The sequence below is a fragment of the Macrotis lagotis genome, chromosome 3 (genome assembly GCF_037893015.1).
Source record: "Macrotis lagotis isolate mMagLag1 chromosome 3, bilby.v1.9.chrom.fasta, whole genome shotgun sequence".
NCBI classification, from domain to species: domain Eukaryota; kingdom Metazoa; phylum Chordata; class Mammalia; order Peramelemorphia; family Peramelidae; genus Macrotis; species Macrotis lagotis.
The window spans coordinates 63,755,614-63,770,930 of NC_133660.1; positions in this window are offsets into that span (position 1 = coordinate 63,755,614).

The window sequence follows — 15,317 nt, forward strand, 5'->3', positions numbered from 1 at the left end:
CCCTGACAAGTTAAAGCAAATTGTTTCCACTGGGAGAGGTCTATGGGGATAGTAAAAAAAATGTATTATCTGTCACTGCATACCAATGTCCCAGATAGTTTTGTATTCATTCAATCAAAATAACAGTGTCAGAAATGGCAGCAAATAAGGGAGGAATCACTTTATTTAACTCTGTAATCCACCATCATCCTCCAAGTTCCATCAGATTTTCTTACAGGCCACACAGGATTAGTCCATTCAGTTGTGGTAGGGAATAATACTCCTACCTCCATGTAGTCTTTAATAGTGGCAATAATCTCCTCTGATCCTTCAGATAGCCTATATTGTTTTAAAGTTATGATTCTAGAGGGAGTAGGCAATGTCACTGAAGGTGTTTTTTATTTTTCTGACTTAACACAGCCTTGATGGCCCAAAGCACCAACTGCACACTGATAGAGTCTGTCAGGTAACTACAAAGTCATTTCTCTTAATAAATCAATCCCAATTATACACTCAGGAATGGATACAATCACTACTGTATACTTGTCTGGCAATTATCTCTTTTCCTCCTAATCCTGTGATTATCATAGATGTCCCCGTGTTTAAATTCATTAGTGTTCCCATATTTTAAAGAAGCCTCTGCTCCAATATCAACTATGCTTTAGCCACAGTAGTGGAACCATTTTTCCAATAAATAGTAATAATATGGGGTACATAATCTCTTTTCCTTATTACCCTAATTTGCATTGGAGCTTGGCCTTTTTTCCTAATCTCCTTTCATATGATCAAAGGATAGGATAAAGCCCTTTAGGAGATGGTGCCATGGGTGTGTTTGCCTCAACTCTCTCACTTGAGAATTTCCCAACTTCTTTGTCTATATATCTATAGATATATAGATATAGATATATATCTTTCTTCATTCACTAGTGGTTGCCCATCTATTTTTGCTCACTCCACTCCAGCCCTCAGTAAATTGGGAAACAAATCTTTTTATATCATCTTTTCTATCTCAGGACATACTTCTTCATATCTTTTTTCTTTCCTGATTTACTGTCTTATCCCTTAATGATATAGCACCCTCCCATTCTCCCAAGTCTCCTAACTGTGAAATATTCTCTAATACCTCATTCAGAGGTTTTTTCCAGCTTCTCCTAATAGTAAAGTCGTCATTAGAAGGCTTGTAAGATGGAGAGATTGTTTCTACCAATATATTTTAATGGGGACCCCCCCCCACCGGTGTTAAATAGTAGATGTCAGCATCCTCCAACATTACTGCTGTTTTCCTTACTTTCCTCTAAATTTAAGAGAAAACCAGGGGTGGTCCCCCGGGGGGACCACATGGAATCAGTCAGGTATATTTACAATCCTCAGCTACCAAAGCCACCAAATCAAATAAGTATTCGCAGGACCTGTGGGGTAGTTAGGTAGGCAGCCCATGTTCATAGATGGCTTGCTGCACAAAATGAATTACTGCTTATTCCCACAAATTTCATGCAATCAGAGGAGTCAACCCATATATCTCCAGCCCCTCCATCACTAATTCTAACCCCACCAGGATAGCAGAGGTTCCCCTGGCTTACCTCATATCTAGAGCCCATTTCCATTTCCTCACTCATATATGGCCACTGGAACTAGATGGTTCTGGAAAAGTAACTGAGGCTAGTGATTTAGCACAGCCCCTTCTCACCTGTCAAGGAATCAGCTCCCTGTTGTTGTATCTTCTTTGAGAATAAAAGACAAACCATCACACATCATCAAATATCCCTGTGAGGATGGAATTAATATGATCCTTGTGTTATAGATGAGAAAACTGAGGAAACTGAAGTCAAGTGACTTGCCCAGAGTCCAGTGTCTGAGGCAGAATTCAAACTTGGGTATTATCTATCCATTGTGCCCCAGTGGGGATGGTAAGAAGTTTATCCTTGAAAAGAGGCCTATACTTCTTTTGAACATTACTGTAGAGTTTATTGCCCTATATAAAATCATAGGAACTTGAGAAATTAATGGTTTGAGTTAAAATGAGCATTTCTGAATTTCTTTCTGCAATGTAAACAGTTCATTGTACTAACAGCTGCAATTGCTTGCTCCCTTTTTTAATGGACAGCAGCAGGTTTTAAAATTGAGTAGGTAAATGTAGAGTCATGGAAAGGGCACCAGAAATCCTTCTTTAGTATGAAAAATATGCTTAGAGTAGTTTTGCTATAACCAGTTTCCTGATATCAATAAGGCTCTAGGGGGCAATTATGAACTTTCTTTAATCATTTCATAAGTTTGAAGACTGTTATTAAGTTGTCCTCCCACTGCTCTTTTTAAGAGGCCAAATTAATAGTACAGAACAGATTTAATATTTATGTAGAACTAATTACAAAAGAGTTTCTGTGATAAGCTTTAACTTGTCACTTTCACATGGGATTCAAATCCTGGATAGGTCAAGAGAATTCAGAGATCAAAGAATAGTGTGCAGATATCTGAAATTCGTGTTTGTTCTATAATCCATATTTGATAATTTTCATTATATACATATGTATATGAAATATACTTATATTTTATATATTTCTATTTGACAACTGATATGTATTATACATTTAACTTTCTAAGATATATATTTTTATAAATAACATATACATAACTGTAAATATATAATTATGTGATTTATAACTTTTATATATTTATAAATATCATATACATTTATATGCATACATACATTATTGTTGTGTTGTCATCTCAGTTGTCATTTCAGTTGTGATATTTCAGTTGTGTCTTCAATGATCCCATCTGTGTTTTCTTGGCAAAGTTACTGGAGTGGTTTGCCATTTTCCTTCTCTGCTCATTTTACATGTGAGGAAACTAAAGTAAACAAGGTTTAAGTGACTTGCCCAGGGTGACCCTGATAGTACTTGTCCAAAACAACATTAGAGCTAAGGTCCTCATGACTTCAGAGCCAGTGTTATATCGAGTGCATCACTTATCTACCTATATGTACATATGAAAGTTATATATAACTAAACCAAAAAGAACTTCCCAATTCACATTTTTCAGAATTGGAAAGATCTCTCTGGTTTAGTTGGGGAAAACTGAATGGGGCAGCAGAGAAGAGAGAGTTGAGGCAGCATGCAGGAGGAGGAATATAACTCAAAATCAGGAGACTTGGCTTAAAAAACCTGTTTCTGACATTCACTATCTACACGATTTTGGATGAATCACAAAACCTTCCTTGCCCTCAGTTTCCCCAATCTGCAAAATGAGATAGAGTAACTGTTGAGGAACATTCTTGCTCTGGAACTATAAATTCTAACTCTACTGGTAATTTGGCAATCCTAGGAGAAAACGTTATAGAAAGAATTTCTGTAAACTTTGTCAATGTTATTTGATTTCCATCCTTTACCTTTCTCCTCCCCAAAGGAAACGGATTTAAGAAGACAAGAAACTCAAGTCTAAATTGGCATCATTTGATGAAGAGTAATTGGGGTTCCAAAAGGTAGAATGTATAAATAATAATTATCATGACTTCAACAATAGAAGTCAATTGAATACTGCTTTGATTTCCATTACAGTTCCTGACAAATAGCAGTTATTTAATAAATCCTTATAAAATACCTGACAGAGTGATCATTACTTGATATTATGGAAGTGTCCTGTCCAGTTTGTGGATATTCTAGGGTTTAAAAAGGACCTGGAACTGAGCCCAGACTCATACTTCTAATAACTGAATTAAATGTTAAACTGGGATTTTCTTCATTGCTAAAGGGAAGGGGTTGGTTATAACAGAGTAGTGACAAAATTGCATACTAAATTTGAAGAATGTTAAATGGAAAGTATGCATTTATGACATACCATTTTCTTCTTGTAATGGAAAGGGTTATGTGCTGTGCAGACTTTTAATTTAATCAATCCAAATCTGTCCCACAATGACACACTCTCTCTTAAGTCTTTAAATCAGAATTTTAATGGTTCATATACTTATAACCCAAAATCATAATCTAAGATTATACATGCTTGCATTCCCTCAGCAGAGTAAACTCTCTGGAGGGATGGACTTCCAAACCCTACTTTCTTAAGTAAGACCTTTATAAGGTTCACACAAAAGTGGCACAGATCTAAGGGTTTACAGGACTGAACTCAGTGATCTACAAGTTTTGGCCAAAAATCATTGTCTCCAGGTGTCTTGAGGTAAGCACCAAGGAATGGACCAAGTCCTCAGCTGTGGACCCCCAAAAACACATTTACTAGGAATGTTCCCCAGTACTCCCTGCTCCAGAACATGTCTTGATCAATCATGCCTCAATTTAGTGTGCTCAGGAATTTCCTTCTTCTTGGGTCATGATGGTTGATGGGGAAGATCTCAGTTTAACCCTTCACTCTTCACTTGGCCTACAGATCTGACCTATCTTCGGACTGGGTACACATCACCTTATGTGAGAGACCACATGCACTCTCTCACCATAAGACACATAAAAACCCATGTGAGGGACCACATGCACTCCCTCAACATGGGGTACAATCAGCTCATATGGGGAACCAGAAACATCACCAAGAGAGGAAAATACAATGGCCTCACTTGTAATAAGAAAAAGCTTATAGTCTGAAGAGACAAAAGAAGCTATACAGTTTAATAAATAAGGTCCACAAAGTAATAATATCTATATGAATACAATGATTGGAAGAATAGCATAAAAATATTTTTGTAGAATATTCCATATAGATAGAAAGGGGAACAATAGCTGCCTAGCATCCTTCATCCAAGAGACTGCTTCATGTAACTGATGTATATTGGTTTCAACCTTGTTAGGGTTGTTGATGCATACACAATATGAAGTATTAATCACCATACATGCTCCACCCTCTGCTGCAAGTAAATAATCTAAAGTAATTTTGTTATCAAGAACAACAATTGCCAATGAGTTCAAAGACTCTTGAAGGATTTGTAATACTTCAGCAGTTTCTTTAGCTATCAACTTGATTGTTCTTGTAATATTGGTCAATATTATCTCATGCTCAATATAGTCTGCCCAAGACTTCAATCCACCACAGAAAATTATCCCAGGATCCTCTCCCTGATCTATGATGTAATGAGAGGAGTATATTAGTAAATGCCTGGATTAAGCACTCCTAATACGCATTGTCCATAATTCTGATATGGACTAAGGCAATAAAAGGTAAACATAGTAGACATTACATTCAAAGGAGTCATATTTTTATTTTCCATAATTTCATATACAACTTGAGGAAGATCATATTTTCCATGTAAGAAAATATATCCAGAAGGTGCACATAATGAATTAAGCAGATCTAGTCTGCTCTATCAAGTGACTCCATTCATTTGTAGAATTACAGCCTGGAATTAGGTAGGATTTGAGGTCTACCTTCAAAAGTTGTGAAGTTCTCCAGGACAGAGGAGGATCTTTTGTCCCCACTGCCTTGTTGGCATTTTAAAGCTTTGGCCAGAGTTTAGTGTAATAGCATTGGGGAACCAGTATGAATAATTTGTAGGCACATACGTAGACACTTAACTCACCTGAAACAAAGTAGGTCTTTGAGTACAATTATTACAGGATATATGAGTAAAATTGGACAAGAAATCACTAAGGTTATCAAAATTAAAACATGAATAATTAAAAGGACCGATTTGGGCTTTTCCTTCCAAAATACTGTGTCTCAGTATATGTTACATTATAGAAAGGATGCTCTCAAAATACTGTCTCAGTATAAGCTACATTATAGAAATGAAAGTCAGTGGTGAAATAAGGAATGTTAGAAAGGGTATTCAAATCTGAGGAAATAATCAATGGAGGAGAAGGGTAAGGTTGAGGCATCTGCTCTGCAATCTTAAATCCATGTCCAGTTAGGGGTTTCCACCATGTCTGAGAATGTTCTTGGCAGACCCAGCATCCAAAAGGTCTAGTATTTATTTGTTTCTGCTTCTCCAAGTCACACCAAAGAGTTCTTTTCCCCATGTGCATGTTTCTTCCAAAAGTACTAAACAGACTGCAAGACACTATTCATGCAAGAACAGTTGGGTTAGAGGATAATGATATATTTTGTCATCCCCTCTAAAAACTATCATTGTACCATCCTTTCTTTCTGCTATTATTTCAGCAGCACAGGGTCTTACAGCAGTGTGTTTCTTGATCCATATCTTGGATTAAATTAGTGCTACCAATACCACCACTTCAAATGCTAACCAAAGGTGGTACTGATATCTGTTCTCATTGTTCTTTATAGTAGGTAGAAATCACCAACTGAGTTACTCAGGAGTCCAAAGAGCACACTACTATTTCTGGAAAAAGTTTTTGTAAAATGACTTTAATCTCTCCTACGTGATCTGAATCACAAACACATAGATCCCTTTTGCAACCAGACTAGATCTGGGCAATGTGTGTCCAAAATGGCCAGGTGGAAATTTTATTCCAGTCCCTATAGGGAAAATTACTATTTTTCCAATTTTTAAGTCCACAGGAGCCATGGTATGCAAATCGTATCCAGAAGAGCCTGTAGTACCTAAGAAGGGAGGTCCTGCATGTTGAGTTCTTCGACCTCTGCATTCTTATCTGAATATTAGGGGTCATCATTTGCCCTAATAGGGTCAATCCATCTTTAAGAGATGTTATAAGACTCAAATAAATTATCTTTCCAATAAACATTATGAATTATTACCAAAATTTTTAAGTTTCTCTTTTAATAACCCATTTATTCTGTCTATTAATCCTGCTGCCTGAGGGTAATAAGGTATATGATATAGCCATTCTATTTTATGATAAGTACAAATCGCTCGATCTATTTTCCCTTAAAATTGTATCATTGTCACTTTGTATCTGTAAGGGGGATCCATAGTACAAGATAATGCTATCTATAGTTCTACAAGGAAGTGGACCTACATAATGTATTTGCCAAATCTGAACAGGTAATTTCCCTTGGGGCCAATTCACCTTTAATGATGCACAGAATTGATCCCTCCTTTTCCACCTGCCAAATGGAGCATTCCATTTGTATTTGTTTCAAAAGAAATCGGAAGAGAAATTTCCCGATCTACTGCCCACCTGTATAAGACTTACGCTCTGAGGTGTTCCACTTGTTTTGCACCCAATTTCCTAGGGTGTAATCTTCACTATCCTCTTGTTGTTGAAGTATAATTATTTTTCCTAGTTGATCCACATGGGCATTATACTCACGCGGTGATGTGAGCAATCTACATGAAAAACTGAGATGTTAGTGAAATATGACCATTCCCATATATCTTGCCACAATTCTTCCCCCCCACACACACATCTTTTCCATGTATTTGCCAATTATTTCCCTTCCACATAAGCATTCATGGAATCAAACCATTAGCTACTGCCCATGAATCAGTAAAGATATGATATTCTTTTCCTTGTTCGGTTTTAATAGCTACGTGAACTATTATTAATTCTGTCGATTGACTGCTTCCTCCCTGTCCAGTATTTTCCAAAATCACTGAAGTTGTAGGATTATATGCAACCACTTTCCAGTATCTCACCTGACCTACATGCTTAGCTAACCAGGCATGTTTCTTTTCTTCTTTACTCAAGTAGTTATAGACTTCTCACCATTTTACTAATTAATTTGAAACTGTTTTGGCTAGTGGCACCTCATTTTAAGCCACTTTCTAACTTACCTGTCTCAGCTCTATTTTGAATTATCACTTCCACTTAATAAAGCTAGCTTCTTGAACATGTCCAATTTTATGTGAGGCAGGTGAACTTACATTATCCACTTCATAATAAGAACTTTTGGCCGCAAAATCACCTCATATCCTATGGTCAGTTGTTCTGTCTCAACTAGCTCCCAGTAGGCACCTGGTCAAAGGGAGAATAATTTTCCCCTGCCTGGGGTAATTTTCTTGACCAGAAGCCAGGGGCACATTTCTCCCTTGTTGTTTTTGTCACAAGTACCAGTCTGCTTTCCTGAGCCGCAACTGCAAAATCCATGAGACCCTCCCCCAGAGACCATAAAGTTTGAATAGCTGCTTTGGCTTCTTTAAAAGTCTTTTCTTCCTCTTACCCCCCAACTAAACTCATATTTCTTCCTGGTAACCTGATATAATGGGCATAATATTTGTTCTAGATGGGGGAATATGAGTTCTCCAATACCCAAATAGTCTATAAATTTTTGTGCCTCAGTCTTATTAGTGGGGGGGGGGGGGGGTAAGAAATCCAGGATTTTCTGCTTAGCTTTGAGGAGTATTTCTCTATATCCCTTATTGCAGTATATTCCTAAGAAAAAAATTACTGCTTGGGCAGGACCTTGTAGCTTGTTTGGGTTAATATCCCATCCTTTACCTTTCATATGCTCTATTAGCCTTTGTAACTGTTCTTCTACCCTGTCCTGATCCATTTCTTGTATTAAAATATCATCCATGTCATAAGTTATTTGTACGCCATCAGCTTTTTAATTCATCTAAATGTTCTGCCACTACCCTGTGGCAAGTCACAGGACTATGTATATAGCCCTGTGGCAGTTGGGTAAATATATTTTGTCTTCCCTGACAAGTTAAAGCAAATTGTTTCCACTGGGAGAGGTCTATGGGGATAGTAAAAAAAAATGTATTATCTGTCACTGCATACCAATGTCCCAGATAGTTTTGTATTCATTCAATCAAAATAACAGTGTCAGAAATGGCAGCAAATAAGGGAGGAATCACTTTATTTAACTCTGTAATCCACCATCATCCTCCAAGTTCCATCAGATTTTCTTACAGGCCACACAGGATTAGTCCATTCAGTTGTGGTAGGGAATAATACTCCTACCTCCATGTAGTCTTTAATAGTGGCAATAATCTCCTCTGATCCTTCAGATAGCCTATATTGTTTTAAAGTTATGATTCTAGAGGGAGTAGGCAATGTCACTGAAGGTGTTTTTTATTTTTCTGACTAACACAGCCTTGATGGCCAAAGCACCAACTGCACACTGATAGAGTCTGTCAGGTAACTACAAAGTCATTTCTCTTAATAAATCAATCCCAATTATACACTCAGGAATGGATACAATCACTACTGTATACTTGTCTGGCAATTATCTCTTTTCCTCCTAATCCTGTGATTATCATAGATGTCCCCGTGTTTAAATTCATTAGTGTTTCCCATATTTTAAAGAAGCCTCTGCTCCAATATCAACTAATGCTTTAGCCACAGTAGTGGAACCATTTTTCCAATAAATAGTAATAATATGGGGTACATAATCTCTTTTCCTTATTACCCTAATTTGCATTGGAGCTTGGCCTTTTTTCCTAATCTCCTTTCATATGATCAAGGATAGGATAAAGCCCTTTAGGAGATGGTGCCATGGGTGTGTTTGCCTCAACTCTCTCACTTGAGAATTTCCCAACTTCTTGTCTATATATCTATAGATATATAGATATAGATATATATCTTTCTTCATTCACTAGTGGTTGCCCATCTATTTTTGCTCACTCCACTCCAGCCCTCAGTAAATTGGGAAACAAATCTTTTTATATCATCTTTTCTATCTCAGGACATACTTCTTCATATCTTTTTCTTTCCTGATTTACTGTCTTATCCCTTAATGATATAGCACCTCCCATTCTCCCAAGTCTCCTAACTGTGAAATATTCTCTAATACCTCATTCAGAGGTTTTTCCAGCTTCTCCTAATAGTAAAGTCGTCATTAGAGGCTTGTAAGATGGAGAGATTGTTTCTACCAATATATTTTAATGGGGACCCCCCCCCACCGGTGTTAAATAGTAGATGTCAGCATCCTCCAACATTACTGCTGTTTTCCTTACTTCCTCTAAATTTAAGAGAAAACCAGGGGTGGTCCCCCGGGGGGACCACATGGAATCAGTCAGGTATATTTACAATCCTCAGCTACCAAAGCCACCAAATCAAATAAGTATTCGCAGGACCTGTGGGGTAGTTAGGTAGCAGCCCATGTTCATAGATGGCTTGCTGCACAAATGAATTACTGCTTATTCCCACAAATTTCATGCAATCAGAGGAGTCAACCCATATATCTCCAGCCCCTCCATCACTAATTCTAACCCCCCAGGATAGCAGAGGTTCCCCTGGCTTCTGTGAAAATCTGCTAATAATATCTGTAATTTCCTATTGGGTAAAATCCTCAGGAATAGTTTTTTAAAACTCTGTTCCCTCTCTGATCTTCCTCCTTCCTTCTTCTAATGGGCACTTTATTTCCTCAGGGACTTTCTTATTGGGTTCCTCCCAGGCCTCATCTTCTATCTCCTCTTCATCACATTCAGCCCAGACATCTCCATCCTATTTGTCAATCTAGTGTAGCTGAGGTTAGAACTACATCAATTTTTCCATTCCCCTTTCTTTTTTTTGTACTTACACTGGGCAACTCGGACTGCCACTTTTTTTCAGTCACTCCCTGATCCCCTAAGATGAAATTCTGACACTGCAACTTGAAAATTTGCTCTGTAATTCTATGAATTCTTTCTCCAAAGCTACGTTCCTTCAACACTTTGTCTTGGTTTTCATACATTTTCCTATAGGCAGTAAGTAAAGCTCAACCTCTCCTACTTCACCAACTTATCTCTTTCCTTTTTTCAGTGGGGATAACTTCCAAACATTTGACAACATTTTGGGGTTCAGTCTGTCTTAAATGTTTGTCCCAACCTGCACACAGGCCAGTGTTTTTAGCCCATTCCTTGGCTAATGAGGAGTAGGGGAGATTCTCCTACCCAGGAATCTCTGGTTGCTTTCTTTTAACTTCCTCTGACCTTTTTTGCCCTGATTTCTTTAAAAACAGCATTGTGGCATAGATCCTGATCATGATGTCAATTGTAATGAAAAGGGTTATGGTACTATACAGAGTTTTAATTTAATAAATTCGAATCTGTCCCACAATGACACTTGCTCTCTCTTGTCTTTAAATCAGAATTTAATGATTAATATACTTATAACCCAAGATTATAAACAATCACATATATGTAAAACATCAGCATAAAGGAGAGATAAGAGATAAAAGAGAAGGAATAGTCACCCAACCAAGGATTTTCCAAACCTAGAAATCTGACTGGGGAAGTCAGCCTCTGGGGTTTCAAGTGGGAAAGTCCCCTGGGTAGAGCCTCCTCTTGGAAGGGATGGACTTCCAAAATCCACTTTCTCCAGTAAGACCTTTATAGAGTTCACACAAAAGTGGCACAGATCCAAGGGTTTACAGGACTGAACTCTGATCAATGAGCTCACCACCAAACTCAACAATCTGCAAGTTTCAGCCAAAACACCCTCAGATCCTGAGTACAATCACTGTCTCCAGTGTCTTGAGGTAAACATCTAGGGTCCCCAGGTGTGGACCCCAAAACATGTTTACTAGGAATGTTCCCCAGAACATGTCTTGATCATCATGCCCCTGTTCAGTGTACTCAAGAAATTCCTTCTCCTTGGACCATGACAGTTGATGAGGAAGATCTCAATTTAACCCTTCAGTCTTCACTTCTTTAAAGTCAGTTGAAGAAACATTTGGTGACTCCATTATGTAATGCCCTTTCCTCATTCCCCCTTTTCTTTCCTCTGCTCTCCCTCTCCATTCACCTCTTCTTTAGCTTGGATGGTAACCACTCCCTCCATACCTTAAATGTTTTCCCCTTTCCTCTGTCTAGACAAATTCCACCTTCAAGACAAGATAAAATCCCACTTCTTCCATGAAACCTTTCTAGATCAATCCAAACCCTTCTGATCAATCCAAACCATTTATTGTCACACAATTTAGCACTAAATTCTATCAGTCATATCTCTCCAAGGGGATTGCAAATTCTTTGAGGTTGAAGACCAATAAAGAGCATGTACTTAGTAAATACCTGATTGTTCTAAAAAAATCAAAGTTAATTACAGCAGAGATGGATACACAATAAAAGTCTTGCATTCACACACCTTCAAATGAAATCAGTTTGGATAAAGAACTGAGCAACATTGAAGAGTGGAAAGGGATAGAAAAAAAGGATAAAAATAGATTCTTGCTAAGTGCCTACTATGTGTCACTCATTTTACTGTGTTCATCTAAAGATATTACCATTCCCTTTTTAAAGTTGAAGAAAACGAGGCAATCTTTGTTACTTTTGGCAGGCACTGTTTGCCTTGGTTTCTTCAACTGTATGACCCTGGGCAAGACACTTAGCCCTGTTTGTTTGAGACTAAATTTGAACTCAGATCTTCCTGACTCTAGCTAGGTCCAGTATTCCATATCCACAGAACCACTTTTTTTATTATTGATACTTCATTTTATTTTTTTCAGTTACATGATAGATTTGAGAGTTTTTCAACATTCATCCACTTATGTTACACATTTTCCTACTGCCTTCCTTTCCCACCACCCTCCCCTCAGTAGTGAATAGTCTGGTAAAAGTTAGACAAGTACATTTCTGTTTAATGTGTTTACATATTAGTCATTTTGAGTATGAGGAATTAGGACTAAGGAGAAAAAAAGAAAACTATTGGATAGAAAGAAAAAAACCTAGGAGAAGTTTTTAAAAAATAAATATAGTATCCATTCAGATTCTGTGTTTTGGGGGGATTTGGGGGGTTTTCCCTCTGGATATGGATGGCATTGCCCACACCAGCTCTCCAAAGATTGTCCTAGTTGTCTGAACTGCTGAGAAGAGCTGCATCCATCATAGTTGATCATCACAATGTTGTTGTTAAATGTGTACGTTGTTCCCTTGGTTCTGCTCCCTTTGCTCAGCATCAGTTCATATCATTCATTCCATGCTTTAGAATACACATGGTACCACTTCTTAAAAAGACACATAGTTAGGGATCAAAACTGGAAGATGGAAAACAAAATATGGTCTTTATATATAAGGCATTTAATAAATATTTTTCATTTGATTTCTTGATCACTAAATTGAATGGAATTTCTAAGGTATAAGAAAGAAAATAATTGGACTAAAGCACTAGTATAAAAAATCAACAAAAATTCCTGAGAATGCCAGAAGATTTTTTTTAAATCAGAGATTTAGTTGAATCTCTGAGAAAGGAGTTTGATGTTTGTCTTTCATTCTTGAAGAAGACTATTACATCTTGGAGGTCATGCCATGTCAAGCACATGAATTAGATTTGAGTGGCGGGGGGGGGGGGGGGGGGGGGGGGGGGGAGTTGTGCTAAGTCACCAGTCTTAATTTTTCCCCCAGAGTCATCTGGATCCAATGACCAGATGTGAATCAGTATGATTGCAGATGCCCTGGAGAAGAGGTAATCAGGGTTAAGTGACTTGCCCAAGGTCACACAGTAAGTGACAATTGTCTGAGTCCATATTCAAACTCCCATCTTCCTGACTCCAAGACCAGTGTTCTATCCACTGAACCACCTAGTTGCCTAATCATGTGTATATTTAAAAGAGACTCATCATCTCCTCTCCATATAATATATTTCACCCCTTTGGGCTTAATCCCCCATTCCCTTTCAAATGAGATTCTACAGTTGCGATGTTTTAGTATGTTGCTCAAGAATCCTTATCCAAAATACATAGAGTAGGCCTTAAAAAATGTGATAGTAGAAACCTGGCAATATACCCAAGAACAAGGTAGTGTAACACTCTGCTCTCCTCAGTGTTGCTGTTCAGTCATCATGAACTCTATTTGGGGTTTCATGATAAAGATACTGGAATGATTTACCTATTCCTTTTCTGATTCATTTTGCAGATGAGGAAACTGAGGCAAACAGGGTTAAATACTCAAGATTACACAGCTAATATGTGCCTGAGGTCATATTTGAACTCATGATTCTTCCTGAATCTAAGGTCTATCCACTGTGCCACCTAGCTGTCTGCCCCACTCATCAGGGTAAGCAATTCAAACTGGTTCATGTGTTGTCTTCCATAAACCAATAGGATAGTATATTAATTATCCAGCAAAGGAGTTCAATAACTGAGTTGCCCATCAGGGTTTCTCTGTATAATTAACTCATTATCTCACTCAGTCACTCTCCAAGGTATGTGAGATAGTGCTCCTAAATATTATAGTATTCCCAGGAGCTAATAAGATGGCACTTTCCCTACCTGCCATCCAGCTTACACTTTTTCAGTAGTGATGCTAAGCCATTCCCTTGGCCAGGTTCAGAGTTATCTAGAACATTAAAAGAAATATTACTCAAAATATGAAATCTACAATTCTGAATTTTCACAGAATCCAAATATTTAATGTACTATGATCACATAATTTATTGGATATAGTAGAAATGGAAGAAAAAAAGATTAAGGTACCTACATGAAACCATCTTCCTCCAGAAAAATCTTCACTTGATTTTCCTCCTAGTTAGGGGAAGGAAATTCCTAAACCACTTATACCTATTGGAAAAGAATGGAGGAGAGATGGGGGAGAGGGAAGGGCATAGGTGAATAAACAACAAGAGAAAACATAATAAAAACAGTGGGAGATATCAGCCTTCACTTTCTTATTTACCAGTCAAAGGTTTGTCTTAATAATTGCCCAGATGGGGTAGCTAGGTGGCACAGTGGATAGAGCACCGGCCCTGGAGTCAGGAGTGCCTGAGTTCAAATCCTCAGACACTTAATTACCTAGCTGTGTGGCCTTAGGCAAGCCACTTAACCCCATTGCCTTGCAAAAAAAACCTTAAGAAAAAAATAAGTGCCAAATTTTATGAAAAATCAAAGAAGAAAGGAAAGTTAAAAATACCTCCTGCTTCCAAATATGCTATGGATGTTGTCAGTGAGAGGAAGATGTCAGGACCACCAGAAACTATTTTGTCATTCTCTCTCTTCCTAAGTTTGATTCACCCAACTCATAATAATAATCATAAGGAAAACAATCTCATTGCATAGGAGCTGGTTACATTGATGATGTTTGTCCTTCATTCCCAAAGAAGCCCACGACATCAGGGAGGCGATGCCATGACAGGCACATGAATTAGATTTGAGTGAGAAAAAGCTGTGCTAAGTCAACAACCTCACTTTCTCATCCAGAGCTGAGTACAGTAGTCAGAGATGAATCAGGACAACTGGAGATGACCCTGGATGTGAGGCAATTAGGGTTAAATGACTTACCCAAGGTCAGACAGCTAGTAAGAGTCAAATATCTGAGGTGGGACTTGAACTCCCACCCTCCTGACTCCAAGGCCAGTGCTCTATCCACTGTGCCACCTGGATGCCCACTGGTCACATTACTTAATCATCAGTCACTCAACATAAAATTTATCTTCAAAAGGTTCTCTGAACTCCTTGGGTCCTATATCCTCAAGCAAGTGTCCTACCATATCCACAACAGGAGAATTAAGATGTCCAGAAATAACATTAGGCAAACATAAAGTCAATCTTTAACATTCTCTTTTCCTTTGGATATCCTAGGACTTGGAATGCATGTTCTTAGTGAGAGTCCTCAATTTAGA